This window comes from Amphiprion ocellaris, chromosome 13, assembly GCF_022539595.1.
Source record: "Amphiprion ocellaris isolate individual 3 ecotype Okinawa chromosome 13, ASM2253959v1, whole genome shotgun sequence".
NCBI lineage: Eukaryota > Metazoa > Chordata > Actinopteri > Pomacentridae > Amphiprion > Amphiprion ocellaris.
The window spans coordinates 25,526,462-25,550,367 of record NC_072778.1 but is presented as its reverse complement, the minus strand read 5'-3'; positions in this window follow the sequence as shown (position 1 = coordinate 25,550,367).

Sequence of the window (23,906 nt, the reverse complement as noted above, 5' to 3'; positions counted from 1 at the left end):
CTGGAGTCACAAACACATGTTGGCTGATCCAAAGCCAAATGCTTACTGGATGCATTTGGCCAGATAACTTGGAAGTATGTGAATATACAGAGCTGAGAGTCAGCTGCCAGCTCCTACTGGTTTGAAAGTCGGCCCCAGGGAGAAGACACATGGTGGTAAACTGAGTGCCAAATGGGATATTTTCCCAGCTGTGATCCACTGAGCTCTTCCTCATCCCACCATTATAGAAAACAGGTAGTAATACAGAAAATGATCATGTTTTCAGTTCATACATTATCTGTACACCAGTTAATCCTCATTAGGGTCATGGGAGACTGGAGTCTATCCCAGCTGACTGAGGGTGAAGGTTCACCTGGACAGGTAACAGTCTATCACAGGGCTACACAGAGATAAACAATCACATTCACATTCACACTTACGGACAATTTAGAATCACCAATTAACCTCAGTATGTTTGGGACTGTGGAGCACCTGGAGAAAACCCACACATGTACAGGCAAAAATCCAGAATTATCAATTTGACTGTACACATTTGGGATGTGTAGGAACAAAAATCCATTCAGGCCCCACTTTACTACATCTAGGACTTAATGTCTGCTTAGGTCTTGGTGCCTGATACCACCACTTCAAATATCTGTGAAGTCCATGTCTTGATGGATCGGAGCTGTTTAGGCAGTATGAAAGAAACTTACACAGGATTAGGCAAATGATCTAATTATTATTGCTGACTGGGGTACGTGTAACCACTGATCCACTACGCAGCCTGTTTTCAGTCCAGTTTAAATGTTTGGCTTTGGTGCTTGTGATGTAGAAGGAGACTTAGAGCTGCAATAAAGTGGTTTCACGTTGACCCTATTGTCATTTGATTGTTGAAATTCTTTGGATCACAGCGGTTTGAGCAAAATGCGAAAACAGGCACTGATTCCACCCCTACACACTCTCACTCTGTTTACTCATTTGCGTGGAGGTTCTGCCACATTAAGTGCCATTTCAATCCCCGTGGAGTGGGTTATAACGCCCTCCAACACCAAGTCTGCATCGAAGCAGGCTTACTGACAGCACTTGTCACTGGTGGAGCACCTGTTTAGAGCCTGAAATGAAGAAAACTCTGCAGACGTACGGATGAGTTCCATGAGCTTATTTCAGAAGGAGTGACTCAGTAATAAATTTAATGTGATTGTTTTTGTGACAGTTAAAAAATATATTGGCAGTGGTTTATATTTGAAAACAGAATCGATGGAATAATGTCTTGCTGCAATCAGTGCTCTAAAATGTGCCCACTTTAATTTATTCTTTCCTTGTTGTTCTTTATTTTAGACTTTTAATAATAATAACTTCATTTATGGTCTGTATGTAACACATAAGGGCAAGTTAAAGGGAAGGGTTTATCAAATAGAGAAAAAAAGGTTTCTAAAAAAATTAAATGCAAACACAGTACTTAAAGGGATCAGATCTGATTTATTATTTTAATTTTAGACTAAATTGCTTTATCATAGTTTTTCTGTAAGGCAGTTTATACCTTCATTACTATAAATATTTTCATATCATTATTATTGTTGTTGTTGTTGTTGTTGTTATTATTTCATTAATTTTTCTTACATTTTCTTAAATTATTACTGAAGATCAAGCAAGAAGCAATGAAAACTAGTAAAGGCGTTTCACAAAATGTTATACTGTGTGGGCTTTAAATGCAGTTCAGAAGGAAAGAATGCACCTCCCATCAGGTAAGAATTGGCACATTATCCTAAAACATCAGCGGATTCACAACATAAATCTCTGCAGATGGAAAGCCCACACCTTACTCAGACAGCAACAAAAACTTCAAAAGCTCGGCCTCAGTAATGAGCCATGAGTGTGACTTTATGCAAAGTTACCATCCATTTCAAAGTGGGGCACTGTTGCTGCATCTCGGGCTCAGTACCACCCAAGATGACTGTGATTGGTTTCAAGAAACACAAACAAAACACAGCACTTTAGCAGAATCATATCAAGGGACAGTCAGACCATTCTCCAGCACTGTTTGACTGTGAGAGTCTGGGACCAGAATGGAAAAGAATCCAAATTCAGTAAAGCTTCTACGCCCCAGACATCAGCTACACACATAAACTCATGTATGATCCCAAAGACCTCATTATAAAACTACTTTTGGCCTCTTTGCAACTATTTCCACCCTTTAAAGGTTCTCCACAGAGTGAAAACCCCCTCTGTCATGTCTCTCCAATGTTGAAATCAGAAGACAGTATTCAATTGCTTCTGCAACTTTCCAAAACTGACAATCTGACAAGCACTCCTGCTTTACATAGATATTGGCTTGGTGTTTGGAAGAGGGAGCGTAAGCAGTTTCTCTCTAAGGCTTTCCTCTTTAAATTCTTCCCACATCTCCTTTTGTTATTTTTCATGTGCAGCGATTGCTCGGTGCCCTTGGGGAGAGACAATTCATTGCATCTTGATCACATTTATACAAAGCTTCTTGCAATTCAGTCCAAGTATCAATACTTTAGCTTTCAGGCATGTTCAGACAAGCTAGTTCTTTTGAAGCATTAGGAACTCTTTAGGGTACTTTGAACAGACATACAGACAACAGAATATGCCGTAAAGTCAATTCGCTTCTAATCAATCAACATGGAAACCTTTGCATTACGTTCTAACCAACACTTAGGAAACTTTTCATGGTGGTATGAGTAGATAAACTTAACCTTAACTTGGATTTAACTTGAGGACACAGTGACAAATGGAGACACAAGACGAACCGTGGTATGACACAGCCGCCAGTAAAAGGCAAGAAGATTGAGCAAAATGAAAGGCAGTGGAAGGAATGTCTTGTAGGGTGAAAATGACAAGCAGGGTTTGTGTTCCTATGGCCACATCAGAGTGGTGTTTGACCTAACCAGTGGGGACACTTGGCCCGACAATGTTGTACTTTATCCTGACCAGAGGGGTGTTTTGGGTGGAGCTGGACTGACAACAGAGGCATGTGGGCCTCCTACACTTCAAGCAGGGGGCATTTCACCCAACCAGAGGGGCATTTGGACTCCTCAAGTGACATTAAGCTATAGACATATCCAGGTTGGAGTACAAAAATAAATAGAGGCAACGCTGGGTGAGAACAGCATGATTAACAATATACTGAGAGAAAACACAAGTTGGAAATGAGTGTGCTCTGATAGAGCAGCTGCAGCAGTTTTATTTCACTCCTCTCCCTTCTGGTACCTTATTTCCCTCTGAGGCTCTTTGAGGTCTGCTTTTAAGGGAGCAGGAAGGATTGCTGGAGGGGAGAGTGAGTAAAGTGGAGCCACTGTTACCCTGACACACACTCAAGAAATAACTGGGGAAATTACATTCATTTGGCTCTCAGTTCAGCGGTGACGGATCTGGATGTGAACACAGACTGTGGCCCAGCAGGAGGTCTTGATTTTTATTTTATTTTCCTGCCATTTGTTAGATAAGAGACCACTGGAAACAAAGATGGCTGCTAAAAATATCACCTAGAAGGATCATTCTTGTGCTGGACTTTATTCCTTTCTGGACACATTTTTTGGGAGAGTGATAAAACTTGCTTAATTTGCAAAGATTACTTGACATATTTTACACGAGGTACTCAGAAATGAATCCATCTGCACTTTGAATGGAATCTGTTTGAGCCTGATATCTTGTCCAGTGTCAGTTGGAAAATTCTCCAGCCCCTCACACTCCAACTCTAGATAAAATGGTTACAGATCAGGAATAGATGAAATTCTCTGCTTCCATTGCATCGTCATCATCATCATCATCATCATCATCATCATGGATCTCACTATGTCCCTCTGGAGACTGAACCACATTATCCAACTAATTTCTGGAAGCTGGCTTTAGACAGCTGCTTTTCTCAGATGGGACTAAGACTAACGTGTCCTGAGAATATCCAGTGATCTTCAGTAATTAGAGATTATCTGTGAATTGAACCCTGTGTCATTTAGATGTCATCCTCAGCTTTGGGTAACTCTGAAGTCAGTTTGCTTATAATAAGACTTAGCAAACTGTAATTTCAGCTCTGTTGTGTTTTTGATCATTTGTGATCTATATGTTCTGATGATTACCTCATGTTAGCAAAGTCCTCACATGAAGCGATGGTATGTCCATTAGGCACATCATATTATTCATGCTGTGCATATACAACAGTGAATTCAGCATTAAGAAAAGCAAAAAGCCAATAGGGCAAGCAGGAGCTGCAAAGCATGACAGGTGGTAAAATACCTTGTGATAAATAGTGGAACACTAAGAATAGTGTTGGCAAATTGCTGAGTTGCGCATCCTGAAAGATTTGATCATTTCAAAGAAACAGGCTCATTAGGCCTAAACCGGTTGTGATAGCCTAATATTGTGTTGTGAAACTAAATGAGATCTCATAATAGGTGCCCAGGGACTCTTCCACAAGGAGTTTTGTCCAGTGCCAAACTCTCTGAAGCTGCCTCCTGACAAAAGCTGTTTGGTCATCAAGTGCGTCAAGAGGGAACGGAACTCCCAGCTCCCACTGAACAGCCTAACCAAAGACAAAAGTGCATATGTCAGTCAAATAATACATCTACTATTATAATGCTTTAGCGTGTGGACCTGTGTTGATGGAGGTTATGTCTCTGTTTTCTTTCTGGTATATGTACAGTGATTGCTACTAACCCTGCAATTAGTGCGTTTATTTCACATGAATGCTCACATCTCTATGCAGTTTATATGACAATGTTACAGCAGGTCTGCTTTACCGAGTGGTTCTCTCACCAGCAGAAGTAGAAAATGGATGGTGCTTTTGGTTTGGTGAGATTACCGAGGATGAACACAAATGTTTGCCTCTCCTTTATCTTTTATCTCCAGGGGCCGAAACCGTCTGAATAAGCTGATCAAGAAGGCTGATGTTGAGCTGGAGTCAGTCAACAGGTGGCTGAGGTGAGAATGCTCAGGAAACTGAACTCTATTATGATCAATGTTTCTCACTCACTACACAATCTGGAGGTGCTTCACCAGAACACCTTCATCCACAGACTCATCCCTCCTCAGTGCAGCAGGAAGTCCCTCCTACCAGCTGCAATCAGGCTTTTCAATTCACTGTAATATTTTAACTTGTGATTTATATGCTGTGCATATGTTTCAACTTTTATAATTTTCCTAACTTATATACTATGTATATGGTCATACTGATGACTATTAGTGTTGGTGTTTGTGTGTTGTCTGTGTGTTATCATGCTGCTGTAACAAAGTCATTTCCTGTAAAGGATCAACAAAATATTATTCTGTTCTATTCTATTCTATAAATGGTCAGAATGATCTCAGCTTATTTGTTTGATTTGCATACCACCATGTTTTCCTATGAATATTCCCATTCTTCAGAATAACAAAGCCTCATGTTTTTAGAGGTTGTCACTTATCTACAAATCTAATCTAAGACTCCAACTCAAAGTGTCATGACAATTATTGAGCAAGTCAGTAATCTGCAGAGGATGAACCCTTTCCAAAAGTTAATTTTAACACTATGAGAGAAGGATTTAAAGTTGTAATAAAAAGACGAAATTAGTTCATAATGTTTTGAGTTAATTGTTGCTTAAATCCCTGATTAAATACAAGTGTAAAAAAAAAAAAACAACAAAAAAAACCAAACATATAATTTAGGCAATAGTATGTCCGGAGAACATCCAACCTTTTGAAGAACCTCAAATTAGAACAGAGTAACATCTGAATTAGTTTAGTTAGTTTCTGCAGTACGTTTATCGGCATACTTCCAATAAATGTACTGCAGAAGCGTATTAATTTCCATTAAATCTAAAATGATATTTTAAAGGATTGTGTGTTTACATCCATTACTCTAATGTGGGGCATTAATAGAAAACATTTAGTAGCACATATTCTTTAACTGAGTGCCATTAAACCATTGCAGTAAAATCATGATGCAACAAGGTGATGTACCAAATATAAGACAATATATATATTTTTTTTATTTAGGTTTGAACATTGTAGGATGACATTCAGAAATCAGACTATTATATATTTCCAATATCACATATTTTTGTTTAAAGGACAAACTAACAGTAGGAGTGTTTGCATCAACCCCGTCTTCCAAAAATGACATTTCTTTACAACTAAACTACTTTCTGGTAAGTCTGAAAAAGAAAAACAGAAAGCTTCAGATAATGAGCTGAAAAAGACTGACATATGTTAACTGTCAGAGGAAATGATTCTGATCGCTCCCAGAGTCTGACCTATTTCTTATGCTGGAAGACATTTTTCTCATTAACAGATGCTGGAAAAAAACACGGGAGTGGATTTGTAATCAGAGTCGTCCTAAATCTGGGCTAATGATTAAAGAAGCTCCAGTCAAACGTCGATGGGATGAATGCAGTGTGATGAAAATATGACATTACTGTTACATCTTGATGGTGACACTTTCCTCCTCACTCAACATATCTGACATTTCATCAAAAACATTGGTGGCACTAAAACAAATACTTCAGTGTGCTATATTTGGCTTTAAGAGATAAAGAAACTCTTCAACATCCATCCAACTTCAGCCAAATGTAAAAACTTCCTTTCCAGTATTTTGTCTTTAACTTTTTGTTTTTTCCACTCACATGTTTTGTGCAATATAAATATGTTCTTTAACATCAGCTGGATGGAAACATATACTGGATGTGTGTTGATTTAGCCCGGACAACATTCGGGGTTTGAACAGCAGTGAGGACATCCAGCTGGTTGGTTAGGTCTACAGTGTAAAAATAGCATGATAACTAAGCTAAGAGTATTTTAATGTTAGAAGGCTGATATCATTATTCACTTACTATCATTTCCAAACGGGACTTTAAAAGGTTTCATAGATTAACCATTTGTGAACTGCTAAGAAGTCCAGCATTTAATAAGAAATGAAACTCACCTGCTAAAACACTGATGCTGCCACCAGCTACCACCAGATAACTGCTGTATCAACTCTTACACACTGTGGACACTAAACAACAAGGTAAACTGAATTAAGCACACACTTGTCTCTGGGGAAAAGTTCTAAAAGCACCAATAACTTTTTCTTTTTTTTAAATCCAGTTATATTTGGCTTCAAATTTCATTTTAAAAGTAAATTACAGCCCTCCTAGCTGCTGGATGCTTGAAGGCGTAAATGTGTGACTCACTGTCCGCCATAGTGTATTGCCCGGTAACACCACTACACAGCATAACAGGATATGTAATTATTTGGAACATCTTTACATTTGTTTTGCACCCTGTAATTATCACCCACCAAAACAACATTGGATGTAAGAATATTGTCATGTGCAGAGATGTGTTATCTGTGTGATTTGTTCTGTGGCTGCAGAGACGGAGGGTTTTGGCTGCCAGGACTTGTGTTGCAAACTGTGCACAAACATGCAGAAACACACACAGAAGAAAAATTGTCTCAAATGCTGATTTGATTTATTAACTGCACTCCTCACCTTAATCACATCAGCCACCGTCACGGACAAACGCCAGCATGTTACGGCTGCACTTGTTTTGCTGCGCGTATTTGTTCAGATCCTGATTAACAACATCAAAGCCGCATCAACCATCAAAATTACCTGAAAATATGACTTGTTTGTACGACAGTGTGAGTAGACACAATGCCAGGTGCTCCCATGCTGCCTTCCAGCCATTCACTTGGCCTCAGTTCTAAACAGCAGCTTTAGATTTCCATTGAGAGGGAGGAGATCAGATGATGAGGCGACTGAGAGCGACTCCATGCAACAAGCTGCTGTTTTTGTATTAAAATAGTTGGTTGTAGGGATATGCACACAGATATAAGCATGCATGAGATGAGATGCATGCAAACACACACTAGTGCAGTCAGAGGATGGAGTTGTCATCTGCATTCTGTTGAGGAGATGGCTGATAGAGAGCATATCACTGTTTTGTTTTCAGCAAAATAAATGAAATACGAGCTGTATTTTTATCAGTCAGCCTGTTTACACGCTGCATAAACAGGCTGTCCAACTTTCACAAGTTTTTCTTCTCCTTTCTACAGATACAGAGAGTCTCAACACTAAAGTACAAAAGTTTCTTTTCAGAGGAAATCTCAATGTGCTCTGTATCAAAACGATGCAGTGCACAGCTGTTACAGGTACATCCAGCTGGGAGGAGACCCCAGAGTAGATCCAGAACTCCATGGAAGGGTTACATATCTCATCTGGCCTGGGAACACCTCATGACCCCCAGGCAGAACTGGACAGCTTGCTGGGGAGATGGAATGACCTGCTTCACCTGCTGTCTGCTAGTGGTGTGTGATACTGCGAGATTTGGTATGGATCTGATACCAAGCAAATACAGGGCCAGTATCGCTGATATCGATACCGATACTCCAGACTAACATTTTCAGTCGTCACACTGGTGTGACTGGCATTGTCAGTTCATCACTCCTACCTGGTTAGAGGAGAAACACCTCACGAGCTGAACATCTTCTTATCAACAGACACTACATTTACCCATGTTCCCTTAACGCCTCACAGTGCAGACTGATGTTGCTCAGTGGTTGGGTGATCACACAGGTGTGAGAGCAACAAATATTTTGAAAAGAGTCTAATAAAGAGTCCTCATTTCAGATTTGTCCAAGATGAAAGTGATTGATTTTATCCATGTGTTGTTTTCCATGAGTGAAGTCTTTGTAATTGTCTCTGGTTCAGTATCTTCCTGCAGTCTGATCATCAGCTGTGTCTCAGTCGGACTTCTCCTTCTCTGCCTCCTCTTTCCTCAGTGCTGGTTGAGGAACATACAACAGCTAAACAGCTCGTCTTATACATCAGGGAGGAACAGACTGACAGAGCCACAGAAGATATTAAAGGTAAACTTTCCACCTCTATGATATATGATGTAGCTGCTGAGCATGATTGATAGCTTGTCTGGCGCCACTGAGTCACATGATGGAACAACATCCAATCACAAGAGGAGGATTAGCAAAGTGCTGCTGCTCTGTGACAGTAGGAGCTCTGACAGACAGTCAGGTCGCCTTTTTGATAAAACCGCATCAGTTCAGACATACAGGACAAACTGAAACTAAAGTATCCATATTATTACACTGGTATTGTTCAGTATCAAGACCAACGCTGATATCGATACTATCGGTATTTGGATCGATACACCCACCACTAGCGTCTGCACGACAAAGACTCCAGATAAACTCAAGGAAATGGATGGAAATATTAACCTAATGCCAAAATATTGTGAGTTCACAGTAAAGTTGGACAAGTGCAGGTGTAAATGACAATAAACATCACAGGTCAGGTCAAAATAAGGAACACTACTGGTAGACTGGAGTGTAGTGATTCAAGGATGTCACACTGACTGTTTGCAAAACTGCAAAACCCTTAATAGTGAATTGTACCATATTGTTCCAATAAAGGACTGGAGGTTTATCTGTGGCTCATGGAGTTTACAGAGCAGAACAGGAGGCAGAGCCTTCATTTATCAGCTCCTCTGTGGTGAAATTAGCTCCTAGTTTGGGTTCTGGAGGCAGACATTCTCGCTACTTTAAGATCAGGATTAAAACTTTCCTGTGAGCTGAACCATCCATTAGTTCTGTTCCTGTAGGTTTAGACTACCGAGGCACTCCTCTCCTCTTCTCTTTCTCTCTCTCTCCACACATTATTATGCCACCACTGTATGCCAATAACTTTGCGTTTTCTCCCTTTTAGTTTGCATTTGGTCCTCTGCAGATATTTCTGATTCCAGATAAACATGTTTCTGATCTGGACTCAACAACCTCACGTTTTTGTTAACATAATTTTTGGGGGGATTTTGCTGGATGTTGGACCCCTGAAGGACTGTAATCTCTATAGATATCACCTTGATAGACATTTTAGGACCACATTCTACCAGCTCAGCTATAGAGGTTCCCCCTGTGATTATCATTCTTTCATTTGTTTGTCTGGTTTGTTTGTTTCTGCTCTCCCTTTCTCTCTCACCCCGACCAGTTGAGGCAGATGGCTGCCCTTCCAGAGCCTGGTTCTGTTGAAAGTTTATTAAGAATTTTTTTTTTTCCTGTTGTCACCAAAGAGCTTCTTTTTTTGTTTGTTTTATTGTTGGATTTCTCTATAATATCGTAGGTTCTTCACCTTATGATGTGAAAGGTCCTGAGATGACTGGATGTGAACTGGAGCTATGTAGATAAAACTGAGCTTATTTTATTTTTTAGCATCTTCCCATGTCTAACTTGTAGTCACTATTCATTTCATTTAAATGATTCAGTTTCAGCTCCTGGACCACAGTACATTTACTTTTCAGACAAATAAACACACAGATTGATCTTTTAGACACTAAAAAACTTACTTTATTGTTGTGACCTAAAAGGAAGTGGTACAATAGCAGACACATGCTGACGTTGATTCTTCTTCTTGAGGTTTAAAAAAATAAATTCTTAATTAACCCATTTGTTTTAGTCAAAGAATTCAGCTACATCTCGCAGTTTTACATCTGCAAACTCATTTTATTTCTGATTGTCCTCAAGGCGTCTTACCACCATCTATAATTATGAGTGACTCCTGAGAGAACAGTGCAGGTCTACAGTACACTCTGACATCAGGTGTTATTTATTAGATACTGATTTTCATGGGCATATTTGATTTTCTCACTTTTCACTTTTGTGAATGCAATATTTACTCGCAACCTCCTGGAAATCAAAATGGTTAATGTGTAAAATGTGACATCGGACTTGAACAGCCTCATTCTGGACTGTGACTGCTGGCTAAGAAAAGGTTCCTTTCCATTTGTTCTGGGGGGTAATACATCCTTGTCAGGGTGCCGTTTGCCCTCATTCCTGTGGCTGACTGGTCACACATGAGCTTCGATGCTGTTAGAACTCGTGCACATCCTTCATTCACACTCAGGCAATCACTGGCTGCCACTACTACCAACATGGATATGCACATTTGTTGCATTGTTTGTTTATGTTACAGCAATCCAAAGAAAAAAGCAGGATAAAAAAGAGCAAAAGACAAACGAACAAAAAGTAATTTTATTTTCTAATATAATTTTTCAGTGTAGCTACTGTATGTAGTACATCAGCTCTAAATAACTGTAGGAGACTCAGCTTCTTATTTGTGCTTCTGGCTGAGGAGCAGAGCCTTATTCTTACTTGTTTTGGTTAGAGGAAACCTTCTGACCAAAAACTACAGATTTTGTAGTGTAAGTTCTGACTTCAAATCTGATGTTTTAGAAAGACTGAAACTGTCCTTATTAAAGGAATAACAGCACACAGTCAACAATAAAAAACATATATTTCAAAGTGAGACAGTGGCTATGTTCACACAGCAGGCCGTAGTGCTGTTTTTGTTTCTTTTGTTTAGCTTTTCACACTATTTTTTTTAAAATGTGATGAAAGTCAGATTCCACTGTAAACTGACTGATGTGAAATAACCTGCATGCGAAGTGGAAGCCAACTTTGTGAGCAGATGGTAACGAGGAGAAGGACGAGGAGAAAGAGAGCAAATGACACTTTAGCATGACACCCTGATGTACCAGAGCTTTTATTCAAAAGACACATTTAATACTGAGCTCTGACATTAAGTTCTTCTATAAATATTGAACATGTCCTCCAATGTCATCTCTACATTTGCAGAACTTGAAGTTTTGCAAGCATATACTTAAAGTGTGCTCAAGATGCATTGTGGTGCACGTATACAGAGTGTGTCAGCGTGCACACGTGTAATATGAACGAGCAGCAACCGTCACAAGTCAGGAGATGCCATGACAGTGCCCTATCTGTATTACACACATTTTGTGACCACTGGCAGGAGGCCTTTTTTATGTCTCCATACAGTTTAAATTGGAGCTGAGTGCCACCATCACCTTCTGTGTCAGTCACCAGACCAGAGTCAGCCTTCATGTGGAAGGTCATCACTGGTGATGGAAGGTGGGTCTGTAGCTGCCATTAGCAGAATAAATAGCAGTTTTCACACTGGAGGACAGTTTCCAAAACTGGACAACCTGCATCAGATGAGGAGCTGAAAATGAACACAGTTACTGTTTTCTTCAACATTCGACACAGTTGTGGCCGGTACATTTGTTGGTCAGTGCTGGACTGTCAGGGCAGAGTTCTACTGTGACGTCTTGTGGCGTATGAGGAAACAAAAATCTGAGCATTGGCACAGTGGCATGTTGGTGCTCCAATGTATACCTGCTCACAGCAAAATGAGTACACTTTTTTTTCCCCACAACTATACAATTGTTCCTCCTCATCCTCTTCACTGGAGATGGCTTCCTTTGACTTCTTTATCCTCAAAAAATGAAATTCTAATTGGAGCTCATATAGCTGGAGCTTTTAGGAGATTCGGTGCTCATGGCAGATGGTGCTTGGCATGCTTTCATAAGATGACTTCCAGGGAGCAGCACAAGTGTTGCAGGAGCGCTGGGAGCAGTGTATCACTGCACAATGAGACTAATTCAGTGTGAATGGTGGTCAACTTAAAATAATTTTTACAGGCACAGGGAAGACTTGTAACCAACTTGGATCCAGCGTGGGTGTAAAGTCATTCAGTAGCTCAGCGATGGCTGAACGCCACCTTGTGAATTTCACCCAAGTAATTGTTCTACCTCTGGCAACTACTTTAGAGGCACATGGGTTATACCACGAGGCAGGAGACGTGGTTTCCGTATCAATACAATTAACTTTATTAACAATTTAATAAAACCCACTTAAAACAATCGTGCTAAATAAAAAGGGAGGGGAAATGAACCGGATCAGAGCTGGCTTACCTACGAAGAAATGTGTCGATGGGAGAGAAGTGGATCCAAGGAGAAGGTCATCAAGTGAACACACACATGGTGGGTCAACAAAAACCAAAAGTTCACACGACACACGGGGAGAGGATACGACCACTGAGGACACCAGCCCACCACCGTAAGCTCCCAGCTTCTGAAATGGAGGAACATAATTAGTGGGGAACACTCAACCTACTAAACAAAAAGAAACAAAAGATTAGACTACTACTAACTAATTCAAAATTATAGAAGAGAAAACAATCCCCGAATACAAAACAGCTACGAAGCTTTAAAAAAAAAAAAAAATCTATACAAACTGAGGATTAAACAAAAATAGACCATAAGGCCAAAGATAAACAAACAAAACCAAGTTAATAAATACCGGTTACAGAGTGCACCCCGCTGTGTACACAATTAAAAAGAGCCTAAATTTCAACCTAAAAATGGGTAATATTGGAGAAATACAGAAAAATAAAAACCCAAGCTGTTATGTTATGTTCTGTATGAAACAGCAAAGAGGCGAACACTGCTGTGACGTAGTGGCGAGGCTAAGCTACGGCAAGGCTAAACTAGGGTTAGGGTTAGGGTTAGTGGTTAGTAGTAGTTAGGGGCTAAGCTGCAGCGAGGTGCACCGAGCCAAGCAGTCTTAGCTCTCCAGTACAGCCACTAAACGCCAAAGGAGGCAAACAGGTTACGTTAAAAGCACAACAAATCAAAAAGAACACAACTTGCACAGTATGGACTACATACCTACAGGAGGCTGTACCTGGGAGGGAGAGCACTTCAGGAGCGTTATAGCCGCTGTAGATTCCTACAACCACACCCTGGCCTTAATAAACTATGTGGGAAAACAGAAGGACCTGCCAGCAGCAATCCACAAAGCGGTTATGGACGAGTCAGACCACAGCAATGCCCAAAGTGTTTGTAGCCACCAGTGAACCAACAGCAAAGTCACAAGAAGGGGTGTTCACAGAAGGCCACCCCCGACCCTGTACAGCAGGTCAGCTCGGCATGATTGGCTTACGACCTCTATAGTGCCTAAAGGGAAAGGAAAGCCTGTTTGCACCAGACAGGACTACTCTGGAATATAACTTATCTACAACAATAAAACAGCTTGTAAAACTTCGGTACTTAAAATAGAAATGAAAGGGAGATGAGCGGATGGGTTGTACACACTTTAGAGAGCAGACAGAGCTGAAAACGTGTATTTAACTTCGCAACACTCTTTAGTTTTTGCAGTCTGTAGATCATTTATTCTGTTGACCCTCCAGACGAGGCGCTGACCCCCTCTGCAGTCAGTACAGAAGGCCAACCAGTCACAGCACTAATTGTCCTGCTCACATCATGTTCAGTGGAAATATGTAGCAAACATGCACCATGTGGGTGTCCTTTGTATTGTCTTGCATATTTCTAATTATACACAAGAAAAGCTGTTTATTGCGATGCTGTGTAGGAGTTTCCCTTTTCTTTTTCTCATCCTGTTCTCAGCAGGTGATCTGCTTGGATTTAATGATGGTGTGAAGCAATGTTCCCTCTGATTTTTCATGAGTCTGAGCAAACACACAAACTCCCTGAGCGTCCCTTGGACCACTGTGAGCAACATCAGACGTGTGCACTGTGGTCACACCAGCATCGCATCCATTCAAGTTACATGGTTCATTAAAAGAATCAAATTACAGCATTTACATTTCTGTTAAAACACTTTGTCAACAGGAGCCAGTTGAAGGCTGCAGTGATTTTAGTGACACTACAATGTATAAGAGTGAAGTTATTGAATATTTGTCTCTCTTTACTGTTGCAGTGGTTTTGCAAATTGCAGACGGACCCTGTTCACTCCATAGACACCAATGTTATTCCTGTAGCTTGAAAGACAGCTACTTTTGATAAAACTGGGCTTGTAGCACATTGTCTGCCTTGCAACAATGGGAAAGAGGCACCGTTTATGTTTTGACAACCTATATCTAATGAGTTATTGATGCTGGAAGTCCCAATCTGTGAATATCTTTCCAACTTTACTGAACTTGGGGCCACTACCACCTAAGGAGTGATATATTTAATTTTGAAAAAAACATTTAGCCATACTTAAAGCTTTAAGCGCTTTATTAACACAGAACTAAAAAATCTGTATTGTTTTATGATCACAGGTTCTGTCTGAAAATAAGTGGCATCATTTTAAACAGTGAAACCATAATAATAAAATGTAATGACCAACCAGTGAGCAATACTGGATTCTGCAAAAACATAAACAACTGAACGCAGAATGCTGCACAAAGAAGTTCTCTACAGACATTTTTCTTTCATCTAAATCTAAATCTTATCTTAACACAGTTAATGTATTAACTTATTTATGTGTGTATGCATGTATTTATTGATTTATTTAGTACTGTTAACATATCAGAGTTCTGAGTGAGTTTTTCTTTAGATAGGGAAAGGCCATTTATTGATCACATATAGGCTATTAAAGAAATGTTTATTAAAAACTAAAAAGCATTAAAAATAATAATAAACAACTTAGGCATTTATTGAGTCACTAAAATACTGTAGAGTACAGACCATATCAGCATGATTATAAGCATCCTCTGGTAAATTAACAACCAGATACTGATGTCTCTCACCATATGGACTTCAGGAAATGATTGGCGGATGATAAACTGTGACCTGCTGGTTGGGTTCTCTCTGTTCTCATGTTTCTTACATGTTGATGCTGCCTTACTTCAGCTAATCCATGAGCAACAGAAAACATACTTTGCCCTGTACCTACTGCCAGGGGTTCCAGTCTTCCCACTCACGTCGGTACATTTTCAAACCTTTTTGCTTCTTTGGACGTGGTTTAGTTTCAGGTGTAGACATTTTTAAATGCACAGGAGCAGTGTGCAGCAGCGTCTGTAACCAGGCAACCAGAGACAGGACCATAGGACCGGGCACAGAGAAGTCTGAGGTCTATCCGCTGGACCTTGCATTGGGTCCTCACTACAAAGGTCCTACTAAGATAAAATTGGCTGCATTGAATCAATACGGGACGGCAATGAAGTCAAATAAAGGACGATTCCACATTTTAAGGGACAGGTGGCAACCCTAACTACAACAGCCATTCCATCTTAAAAGAATCCCATTTCTTTTTTACTGTGGCTTGGTGAGGGGATGTGCCACTGGCCGTTCATTTTGCCATTATTATAAAGGGTCAACTTAAGCAGCATTTAGCATCATTAGCGTGTCTTCACTCCACATCAGCCTCACTGCTCTGCTAGCTGTAACAACGGTGGCTGCATATAAGGACGCCTGCTTATGACGTTGATTAGCTGAGTAAATACCATTATATACAGTCTATGGTAAATACGTATATGAATCGCATCATTGGCTGCAGCAGCCAGTCACCGCTCACTCACTGACTCACATTGAAAAACAGCATAGAAGGAATTGTTATGTGTTTATTTTATTTTCAATTTAGGTTGGATTTTTTTGTGTGCGCAGCGCAGATTTTGCGTGCACGGAGACCGTGTCAGCAGTGCACAATTGCGCACGTGTGCAGCTTAGAGGGAACAGTGGTGTGAAGGAAGCCAGCCAATTTTGAGCAATGAGAATTTTGAGAAAACCTCGTGTCTTAGGAAGAGGTGCAGTTAGTTAAATGAATTCCATGCAAACGCTGGGAAATGCACTGACAGAAAGAGACTTCATCCACTCTTGCCTTTTCTTCTAATCTCCCCCTACTTGTTCTCTCCAGATTCTCCTGGAGATCCCCTCCTGAGCCTGGCAGAGAGTCATGGAATAAAACGTCCACCCCTTTGCTCTGCTCAGCTTGTTATCATCTTAACATTTATGGTTGTTGTAGTTTTCTTGCTGATGTGACGATTCCAACTGTGAGGAAGAAAGGATTTGAGAAATGGATTCAGAGAGCCGTGAGGGAGGTGAGGGCGACCTGCTGAAGCTGTTTTATTCCATCAGAGCCTGTGTCAAACGTGTAGCTGGGAGACTCACCGCTGCAGATGCTGACCCAGTCATGCATGTCTGTTAAAAGGAGAGACTGATTTCTGTGAATTTCAGTGCACCTTTTTATTCCTACAGTCCAGCTCTGCTGTTAGATTCATACACCTGTTTGTCTCATTGTTCTGCACATTCACTCAGTGGACAAACAAAGTGTTTCCTGATAGACTATTCAGTCCTGAGTTGATAAAGGCAGTGTTAAATTCAAGTCATATAAATGTGCATTTACAACACCTTGCACATTACCTTCAAGACATAAAAGCTTAACTGCTACATTCACCATGAGACAGATTGGAATGCCTGATATTCTACACTAATGAGGCAAAACATTCTGAGCACCCACAGATGAAGTCAATATCGCTGATCGTCTTGTAACAATGGCACAAGGTCTAAGATGTGGTAAACGTTACATGACTAACCTCTTTGTCAGAGAAACAGTGCAGAGATACACACCCGAGTGACTTTTTAGAAGATCTGGATTTCTAAGGCCAGATAACTGGTTTGCATGTGCTCTCTAAATCACAAAACTTGAATACCTACCGACAGAGATGTCTGCTCATCTTTTCCCCCAACTCAAACCAGGTCATGTCTAGTGTGTGGAAACTCAAACATGTCAGTTGCAGCATCCTGAATAGTCTGATGCCGAAATCTTGATGCCAAAGTCCACAGTGGGGCGGCATGGCTCAGTGGGTAGAGTGGCCGTCTTGTAACCGGTGGGTTGCCGGTTCAATCCTGGCCTTGAGAGCTCATGTCAAGGTGTCCCTGAGCAAGACACTGAAACCCAACTGCTCCTGATGGGTCGTGGTTAGCGCCTTGCATGGCAGCTTCCACCATCAGTGTGTGAATGGGTGAATGTGATGTATAATGTGAAGTGCTTTGGGTATCGTTTCAGGTATAGTAAAGTGCTATATAAATACAGACCATTTACAGTGAAGTCTCTGTTAGGCAATGGCAGAATGTTTTACCTCATTAGTATACACTGAATGATGGTTTGCTGGACTCTTTAAAATAGTGTGCAGTATATTGCTTGTTAAGTGATTAAAACCTTCATTTTTATTTGCTGACTTTTCATCCAGTATATCAACACTGCAAGGTTCAAATGCAGCAGGTGGTGGAGCCTTTATCAGCGAAGGCAGAGGTGGAGGTATGGATGCAACCAGGCTTTTTTACCAACACTAGAGCAGGCCTCTAAAGATGGCAGAGTTAATTCAGTTCATCTGCCACTGGGTTTTTATGGAGCTTTTTGCAGAAATCATCACTTTATTAATCTCCGAAGGGAAATTCAATAACATGGAAGGTATTCTGATGATCAGTTCTGAAACTGTGCAGACATATTAAGATAGGAGAGGGGGCTTCAAACTCTGAACTCTAGGTCAATGAAAAATAGTTCTTTATGCCTATGTTATGATTTATTTATTATGTAAAACACCTGACACAGACATCTGAGTGTAAATTATGTTAAGTTGATGCAGTTACTAACACTGCTATGTCAACCCAATCATGGAAAAAAAAGAGTTCATCTAAATCACTAAATTAGATTTTGCTATCTTTCAAATGTACATTTAATGAAGTGGTGGGGATAGATCCCTTTATTTAAAGTGTTTTTTTCCACAGGAGGAGGTCTTTAAAAAGCTGACTCTTATTAAGTCTAAGGATTGCCATCATGTTTTCATCTACTTTGAAACTGCAACTAACTGCAGGATTCAGTGTGTCTGTTACTTAATGTGACTCAACCCTCAGTTTTCGTTACTCAGTACTTCACAGAATGCAGAATTCTGCAGTTAATATTTCAAAACACTTGGTTTATTTTTGTGAAGTTCTCGGTTGTCAGTGTTGTGTGTCACAGTAATAAAGATACTCTCAGACTTCCTCTTCTTTACATGCTCCGAAGGACACAACTTCACAGGCTTTTCAATTCTGTCTAAATTATCCTTCTTTAAGGATGAATTTAAAATTCACCTCCACAGATCATGTCTCTAACATAGTTTCTGCTGTCCTGAAGGCAGAGATCAAGACGTTATTGATTTATTAGGTTCCACAAAAGAACATTGCTGGTACTTGATGCTGTCTGCTGTAAAACATGCACTGGCAATGCAACAAAACAGATGTAGAATTTAGCAATTTTTTCAAGAAAAAGAAATCTTTATAAACATTTTATTTATGTCAGTGAAGTCAAACAATCCTGTTGCCAATGATTTGTTTCTGCTACATTAAAATATACCTCTGTGAATGTGTGTGTGTGTGTGTATATATATATATATATATATATATATATATATATATATATATATATATATATATATATATATATATACATATATATATATATATATATTTACATATACAGTCAGAGCCACTGCTTCATACAACAGTATTTTCAGTTCAGCAAATTGGGTGCATTTAGAAGGTCACCAAGAAAGTAATAACATTTCAAAGATCTGCTTCTTTTAGTTGTTTAAAGAAAGACTGAATTGAAACTTGTGAAGTAAAAAAAGTAAGTCTTTATATAGTTCAATGAGACTTATTAGTAGTGTTGGGCATGCTACTTTTAAAAAGTAATTAGTTACTAGTTACTTTTTTAAAAAATAACTGCGTTAGTAACTGAATTACTCCACTATAAAAGTAACTAGTTACCAGGGAAAGTAATTATTGCATTCCTTTTTTTTCTAAGCAAGTTTCACAAGCCAGTTGCATAAAGTTACATATTCTAATTTTTCAAATCCTCTTTTGAGCGTGGCATTCATTTTAGCTACTCGGCATCTATGTATTTAGAAAATGTCTTTCCACGTGGCGGACTACCTGCTCTCCCCGGTATTTTGCCAATGAGGTCTCTGAAGGAGCCTGAGTCAACTGTTGATAACGGGAGCATGTTCTCAACAACATACCTGCCTATCATTCCTTGTAGTTCAGTCTGTGTCACAAGTTTTTGTGAAGCTGGAGCAGAAAAATCCAGCTTTAGCTGCTTGGACGGCGTGGCTCCATGTCCTTGTTTGTTACCGGCGCTCAGGTTAGCCACACCTGGCCTGCTATTATCTTCAACAGTGTCAACAACAACAGCTTTTGCATCCAAGTTTGATAACAAGAGCTTCAATGAGTAGCTTTAGTTTATAACGCGGCCCATTTAATTGTCGGTAACGGCGTTGTAACGATGGGAATACTAATGAGTTTGATTACCCATCACTGAAAAAATAACGGCATTAGTAACGCCATTTATTTTATTCCCCTCACTGCATATTAGTAGCCCAGATTAAAACTGCAGTGTCAGAACCCTGTAAACAGATTAATGGGCCCCACTCTATAAGAATCTACTTATTAATGTAACTGAGGGCACATTTATCAGCGAATGCATAACAGTGTGTACCATTTCACAAGACTGCACTCAGCTTTCCACCAGTTTCTGCTCATCGCTAAACATTTATGGCTGATTTGTCAAGAAACTCAACTGCAGCAAACAGTATAATGGAGATGCCCTTGACTCTGGGATAATTGAAGTGGCACCAGGCCCAAGATGTGGTCCTCCAGGAACAAACAAGGTCTGGTTTATTCTAATGTTTCCACTTCAGGTACACTCAGGGGTAACTGTAATACTTAACCTTGGCGTCGAATCAGAGAATCTCATTTCCTGGTTCCTCTGCTTATCTCATTATCAATTATTGTTAACTGCTGCCATTACTTCTTACTGAGTATACAGATGTTCTGTTGACGCGTCACGATCAGGCCTGGGACTGGAAAAAGAATGAAAAGCAGGACTATGTACAAAGTGCAAAGCAAAACTGGACCCAACAAGAGTCTGTACCTAAATCCATAAGACTGCAACTTAAATTCAGCTCTTAGCTTCTAAGTGTAGCACGGGAGAACAAAATGCATCACACATACTGACACTGAAGAAGGCATCATCCAAAACGTTTGTTTTTTTTATGGCTCAGGCTACTTGAAAGTAATTTGTGCCATGAGATATGTCAGTCATACATATATATATATATATATATATATATATATATATATATATATATATATATATATATATATATATATATATATATATATATATATATATATATACATATATATGTGTGTGTGTGTGTGTGTGTGTGTGTGTGTGTGTAAATTACAGAAACAAGTCTACCAAAACACCAAAAATGCAGAAAATTCCACTGAAAACCCCCTTACAGCTGCAGTTTGTCATTTTTTGGGTGAGATCCAACAGTAACTTCCCTCCTCCCTCCATTCCTAAAACCACAGACACAAATGTAGATAGCATGTTTGCAATTTGAAAATAAGTATAATTAACCCAGTACTTTTCAGCAACACATGGACACCTTTTGTTCTGTTACTTCCCCTTCACTGATTGGAGCCAGCATGTCCCAGAATAAGTATTCAGAAGGTAGATAGAGCTGATTGAATCTGTCCCCAGTCACTGTCCTGAAATCAGTTACAGCTGATTTCGTAGAGATCTTTCAGTCTATGTTTTTGCTTACTAGTGGATCTTGACTGCTACAACATGGTTAACACATAGAGGTGACAGACGGGCAGACAGTCAGATAGATAGATAGATAGATAGATAGATAGATAGATAGATAGATAGATAGATAGATAGATAGATAGATAGATAGATAGATAGATAGATAGATAGATAGATAGATAGATAGATAGATAGAACATCTTAATGCACTTCAGCCTGTACGTGTCCTTTTCATTTCACATTGGTCACATTATGAGGTAGGAAAATCCATAATTCCAGCTTCATCTGGAAAAATCACATCCCTGCCCCTTAAAAAAGTTTTATATTTATCACAACCACAGACTCAAGTCAGTTTACTTGTGCCCTTTAAGGAAGGCAATGAAATAAAATACTATGAGTATCTACGAAAAGACTTATAAATGCTCACATACCCACTGTGAGTATCAGTAGCTCTTTTTCTGACTGTTGTTTGTAGCAGCATGTCCCTGGTATTTAATGAATAACTGGTCGATGAATGAATGAATCACACCATTGTTACAATCAGTGTAGAAGTAGCTGAACATTTCCCAGCTCCCTCGGTATTGATAGGAGCTCATTATCACCTGCACTTTGCAAGATTGTTGTTGTTTTTCATGCTGTGGACTCATTCTTGCCTACTGTCTGTGCCTGTTATGCCTTCTTATTACCCTTCATCATTATGATTTCTGCTGTTAGTCACTCTACTGCTTCAGTTTACGTTTAAAAATTCTGCCCTACATCCTGTTGCTCTCCCCAGTAAACCAAACCATATCAGAAAACTGCCCAGAATCGGATGACAGAACAGTTAGAGTACGATGGAACTAACATTATCAGCATATTGACTATATAAAACTCATCTTATCCAAGTGATGTACTTTTTGGCCAACCTTTAACTTACAGTTTCCAGGATTAATCAACATGTGGCTATTGCACATGCAAGCGCCTATTAGCATGATGTACTTCCAGCATTTGTCAACAGGCTTCATATAAACCTTGCCAGTGTGTGGAAGACTGTCAGAACTCACTGGGACATTTTACAAGCTCCATTGAATAGGTTACAGCAGCATTTCTCATTGATCTCAGGCTGCTAGACTGAAGAAAGATCTCAACAGATGTCAGCATTATCTCTGCAACAAGAATTAATGTTGACACAGTTTCCTGTAACTTAGCAACTGATACCAAGTACCTGGACACACATAAACCAAACATAAAAGCTAATTATTTATATAGAAATGAATCATGCAATCCATGACACATGAATGTTACAGCCATCTTAGGTGGTTCTGGAAGCCCAGGAAACTGTCACTTCACTGTGAGAAAAGAGAAGTTTTACAGTGCAAACTAGTACGAGCTTTGTCTGTCAAAAGTAAATTTAAACAAATAAAAAGCACTATCCTCACCAAGAACTCAAAAATATTTCAATAGTTTAGTAACTTTCCATCTTTAATATTCAGATGTACTGCACACTTAGATGTGTTTTCTTCTAAATTGTATTTCTCTACTGTGATGAAACACATTGATGCTTGTGTTGTTTGTCATTTTGACAACAAACGTGTTAAAAAAATAGAATTTCTGACAATGGCTCAACAAACCATCTACTCATGTTCTTCTTCTTTCTCCTTCCTCCTCTTTTCTCCCTTCTCCCTTCTTCTTCCTGTCTTTGTCATCTGTCTCTTTTGTATTTTTCTCCTTCATTCTCCCTCTTGGTCTCCTTCTTCCTCCTGTATCTGTCTATCTGTTTTGATCTGTCTCCCTTTGGATCCCTCTGTTTGTCATCTCTCTCCCTCCTGTCTCTCTCGTCCCATGTTTCCTCTCTGTCCTTGTCTGGTACCTCTAGCTTCCTCTGTCTGCACCTGTTGGTCTCTGTCTTTCTGTCTGTCTCACTCACCTGCCTGCACTCCTGATTAGTTATGTGAATCACCTGCACTGATCAGTCCATTGACCTCACCTGTCTGCAATTACACCTCCACTATTTAAACTCTGCTCATTCACTCACTCCCTGTCGGACCATAGATTCAGTTTCTCCCCACCAAGTCTGCTACCTCCTGTCTGCTTCAGCCCCGTAGACTCTCCTGCTTCCCCCCCCCCGTCCTTGATTTCCCCCACTTGGACTCTGTTTTGCTCCGACCTGTTCATGGATTTTCCCCAGCCTTCTGTCTGCCAGTTTTGTTCCCCCACTAGCTTCTGGATTCCCCGAGCCCACCTGCTCTGCCCCCTTAGTTCTGTTTTCCCCTGGTTTTGAAAGTACATTAGTTTGTTGTCTGGTTTAGTTTATCCCTGTTTGGTTTTTGTAGTTGAGCTGTGGGTTTTTGTAGGTCTAGTTATGGAGTTCATTCTAGTCTTAGATTTGGTTTGTTTTCTCTTTTCTGTATTGGTTTAGTTTTTGTTTAAATAAAAACCTGTTTCAGTGGCCACCTGTCCGTCATATCTGTGCCTGTGCCTGGGTTCTCCAACCCTCCACCGTAACAACATAAGGCCAGTAGTGACACAGAGTCAACCATTTGGGACTTCTCTGTGTTGTAAAAGTTGAACAGAAAAGGAAGTTAGTTTCCTCTAATTAGAAGTCAGAAGTCCACATCCCCCAGACCAGACACCCTGGTGGGAATCTCCGTTCTTTATCAAATATATGTTGATCGAAGCTCATGCTCATCCAAACCTTCTGCTTAGTATTTTTTAATTTGGTGCCAGTGGATCACACATGTCCTTTTGA